At 45.4% G+C, this 5,000-nt stretch overlaps 1 protein-coding gene across 5 annotated transcripts in view; it reads left to right on the top strand.

The window, feature by feature from the left end:
• Positions 1 to 5,000, top strand: part of rk (G-protein coupled receptor rickets) — a 219,391-nt gene that overhangs the window by 54,400 nt on the left and 159,991 nt on the right. For all 5 annotated transcript variants that reach the window (XM_070144059.1, XM_070144062.1, XM_070144061.1 and 2 more), the window contains exon 2: positions 4,381 to 4,437. The gene's annotated coding sequence lies outside the window, so the exon portion shown is untranslated. The remainder of the gene's footprint in view (positions 1 to 4,380; positions 4,438 to 5,000) is intronic.

Here is a 5,000-nt window from a genome sequence, read left to right as displayed (position 1 = left end):
CATTAACTTAGTTATCATAAGGAAAGAGGGAATGTTAAATGGGATTATATGTATTCATTCTTATCAACTGGTTTCCTGCTCTTATTACTGGTACTGTTGTTATTATCATTATCATTACATCCAATCTTACGAGAACTGGTTTTCTCAGCGCACAAGCTCGAGCGAATATCGCCCTTGCGGACAGACGCGTAACTAACGACATACAACAAAAACGGAAGAACAATATGCAATAAATAACACACAACATGCAACACACTACAGACACGCAACAAACGTGCAACAAACCACACGTGATAAATCATACGTATTAAACTATACGCAACAAGTGACCCGCAACAGATACGCATTAAACATACAACAAATTACTAGAATCGGGCAACACAACCAATACCACACATGCCAAAAAGAAAAAAAAAACGGAAAGTAGAAAGAAAAAATATACGCATGAAACTATACGCATCAGACGGCAATCAAACACACAATAAACAAATATTTAAACAACACGTAAAAGACACACGATAGACAACACACATCGAGCAACACGCATCGAGCAACACGCATCAAGCAACACGCATCGAGCAACACACATCAAGCAACACACATCAAGCAACACGCATCAAGCAACACGCATCAAGCAACATGCATCAAGCAACATGCATCGAGCAACACACATCAAGCAACACACATCAAGCAACACGCATCAAGCAACACACGTCGAGCAACACACGTCGAGCAACACGCATCAAGCAACACGCATCAAGCAACACACATCGAGCGACACGCATCAAGCAACGCGCATCAAGCAACACACACATCAAGCAACACACACATCGAGCAACACGCATCAAGCAACACACATCGAGCAACACGCATCAAGCAACACGCATCGAGCAACACACATTGAGCAACACACATCGAGCAACACGCATCAAGCAACACACATCAAGCAACACACATCGAGCAACACGCATCGAGCAACACGCATCAAGCAACACACATCGAGCAACACCAAGCAACACGCATCAAGCAACACACATTAAGCAACACCCATTAAGCAACACGCATCGAGCAACACGCATCAAGCAACACACATCGAGCAACACGTATCAAGCAACACCCATTAAGCAACACACATCGAGCAACACGTATCAAGCAACACCCATTAAGCAACACACATCGAGCAACACGCATCAAGCAACACACATCAAGCAACACACATCGAGCAACACGCATCGAGCAACACGCATCAAGCAACACACATCGAGCAACACCAAGCAACACGCATCAAGCAACACACATTAAGCAACACCCATTAAGCAACACGCATCGAGCAACACGCATCAAGCAACACACATCGAGCAACACGTATCAAGCAACACCCATTAAGCAACACACATCGAGCAACACGTATCAAGCAACACCCATTAAGCAACACACATCGAGCAACACGCATCGAGCAACACACACATTGAGCAACATGCATCAAGCAACATACATCGAGCAACATGCATCGAGCAACACACATCGAGCAACACACATCGAGCAACGCGCATCAAGCAACACACATCGAGCAACACACATCGAGCAACACGCAACAAGCAACACACATCGAGCAACACACATTATGCAACACGCATCGAGCAACACGCATCAAGCGACACGCATCAAGTAATACACACATCAAGCAACACTCAACGAACACCACGCAACAAACATCACGCAACGAACACCACGCAACAAACATCACGCAACGAACAACACGCAACAAACACCACGCAACGAACACCACGCAACAAACACCACGCAACGAACACCGCGCAACAAATCGACAGTCAACAAAACGCGAATCCGTCCGCCCGCAGACACCAGCCGAGCGGTTCCCTTCGAAGTCTCGGCGGAGCTAAAACGCCGATCGAGAGCGTTTATGTGCCTCGGAGATTTACGTGCGCCGCTAATCTGGGTGCCAAGCCAAGCTGATCCTTGGTCGCCGCTCTGTCTCGGCCTGGTGTTAATTGTCCCCGCGCTGCCTTTACGTTCCTCGCCGAATGCAGTCTCGGCACGGGTGTGGAGCAGAGTAAGTGTGTGTGTGTGTGTGTGTGTGTGTCTGTCTGTGTGTGCGTGTGGAGGAGTGTGTGTGTTTTACTTATGCTTATACATACGTGTGCGTGTGGCCTAAGTTTCACCTGTGTATGTGTTTCCATGTCTATGTCTTCGTTTTTTATGTGTTTCTTTGTGCGTATGTATGTGTTTTGTTTTCCTGTCCGTTTACTTGTTCGTGCATGTGCGTATGATTTCTACACGCATTTGTTTATACATACGTGTTTGTGTTCGTCCCGACGTCAACCGCTGTCTCTAAATACCTCACTGGGTTTTATTAGTTCAGCTTTATCGCCATATAGGGTTTCAGCTGTTCCTTGTTACAGATGTTCGTGAATATGCAAATGACATCTGTATTTTGATGATTACTCTTGCTCTCTGAAATTATGCATAATCTGTGGCGGGGAAAATAGAGCAAGCCGGCATTTACACACTGGATTTTTCACGCTCGAAATCTGACTAATATTTTCTTTTTATCAACTGATGATTCAAAAGTTGTTGACACACCAAACCAATTAATCAGGCTTAGCATCACCGTTCCTAATTTGCATAACATAATCCTATGCAAGAGAAATAGCAGGGAATAGGTTTGATTTTAATTCCTAGAGAGAGAAAAAAGATGGATGCTAAAAAAAATAACAATGAACGTCAAATAGATTGGATATATATATTCATGAAAAATCGAGAGTTGTGATGTGAGTCCTCTGTATGTTAGTGAATATATCAATGATTTTTTTAATACTTTTTTTCTTTCTTTTTTTTTGGGGGGGGGGGCAGTCACACGTTGAAAGAAATTTCCCTGATGTTACTATTTCATTTCAGTACCTAATGCCACGGTTGACTCTCCTGACTGAACAACTCATGTTAGTCACGCAAAGTCGCTCTGTAAATCCGCGTCTTTTTACAGAACCTTAATTCCTTCCCATCCTCTTTTATCCGAGACGGCTCAGATAAGGTCTGGAGTCACGTCAGATCGGTAATGGCGAACATCAGTCCCCCCAAAAAAGTTTTTTTTATAAGCATAGATTATGAGGAGGTGGGTCCTTCCCCCTCTGTCTAAGGGCGCGCCCCATCGCTCCTAGGGCTGAGGAGTATTTCATAGCCTCCCCTCTTGCCCATTAAGCCTCGCATTTATCAGAGTTTAGGGAGGTCCAGTACGGCGCCCTTTGTATTTCCGTTTGCAGGACCATCACATACCGACCGTCTGAGGGCTAATTGCATTATCTTCAGGCTGCGACGAGGGTCCGGAGTCCAGACCGTCCTCGCCCGTTGTCCAATTTTTGCTAATTTCATCAATATTTCCACCGGTTGTAGCATCTTTCGCTCTCCACTCATTCATTTGCAGGATTTATGGGACGAACAGGTTTGCCTTAAACACGCACAATGGCCTCGCGTTATAATGGGGAGATTTATGATGCTGCAAATATATTATCTCGGACGGACAGCGCAGTTTGCTTTATTTAATGTCTATTGTCCTTTCCCTTTCCACTCCGTTCTCCTTTTAGCTTGTGTTCTACTTGCCGTAACTTCATATCTCCCTTTCTCTCCTTTCTCTCGCTCTCCTTTCTTTACCTCTTATATTCCTACTTTCTTTCCCCTCATCCCATAATGTTCTTACATCAATCCTTCCCTCCTCCGTTATATTCTTGCTTCACCCATCTTCTTCCATTTCCTCGTTTCAGCCTCTCTTTTCCTCTTTTTATCCCTATTTTGCTTCTCCTCATCCTCTTTTTTCAGTTTAGTTTTTCTACTTGTATTTTCTATCCCTCCTTTTCCCCCTATTTCCTCATTTCACCCCCGCTCCTTTAGCCTTATTTCTTTTTTCCACCCTTTGTTCCCGTCTTATTTTTTCTATCACCCCCTTAACCGTTTTTTTCCTTTTTTCTACCTCTCCCAGTCGTTATTTTATTACTCCATTCATCCTGTCCCCCTTATCTTAACCCCCTTCTATCCCCCCTACGCCTCCTTCTCTACTTTTCATTTCCTTCACCCTTTCCCCTCCCCTTATTTCCCCTCTTCGCCCCTTCTTCCCCATCCCACAGCACACCCCTCCCCTCGCCCGCCCCTCCCTCCATCCCTCCCTCCCTTCCTCCCTCCCTCCCTCCCTCCCTCCCTCCCTCCCTCCCTCTCTCCCTCTCTCCCTCTCTCCCTCTCTCCCTCTCTCCCTCCCTCCCTCCCTCCAGAGGCGAGTGATCAGCGGTCCAAGCCAGCTATCCGTCAGTGTCAGCCATGCCAAGTCTGTCTCATGACGTCACAGGACTGACCTATTGTCCCACATTCCAGGTCACTTGCGGACGTGGCGCTCGAGGGGCTCGTCCATCCAGAGCTGCAAAGACCAAGGTACAGTGGATGATGTTTTCGTGGTGTTTAGTAGAAAGGTGACGGTGATGAGGATGGTAAACGTCGAGGTTGGTGGTGATAATACTGCAGGAGGAGGAGGAGGAGGAGGTGGAGGTGGCAGTAGTGGTAATGGAGGTGGAGGAGGGGGAAGTGGAAGTGGAGGTGTTGCTAGAGGGACATCACCAGTCTATTATTGCAAAGGAAAGGGGAGTGCTGATTATGAAATGACGTTTAAACTGTTAGATGGAATTGACGTCTGCAAAGATTAAAGATTAAGGAGGGATTATTGAACTTCAGTCATCTCAATTGGGTGGCTCATTGGTCGGGTCCGTCGGGGAGTAAAATCTGAGATTAATTCACTATTGATTATGCAGACAAAACATATTCCAGGGAGTTGTAAGTGAAAGAACAGGGAGAAATTTAAGTGACATCCTACCACTACTACTTATTTTTACTTTCTTAATTGGAAGTGAAAGTCAGCTCGATTTTGTATTTACATCTAAAATAGGTGGCTTGTTTAAATATATGCGTATGATATACAAGCAACAAAGATACACCGTTGA

The sequence above is a fragment of the Penaeus vannamei genome, chromosome 31 (genome assembly GCF_042767895.1).
Source record: "Penaeus vannamei isolate JL-2024 chromosome 31, ASM4276789v1, whole genome shotgun sequence".
In the NCBI taxonomy this organism is placed as follows: domain Eukaryota; kingdom Metazoa; phylum Arthropoda; class Malacostraca; order Decapoda; family Penaeidae; genus Penaeus; species Penaeus vannamei.
The sequence above is the reverse complement of the archived record's forward strand: the minus strand, read 5'-3'. Positions and strand labels throughout refer to the sequence as shown.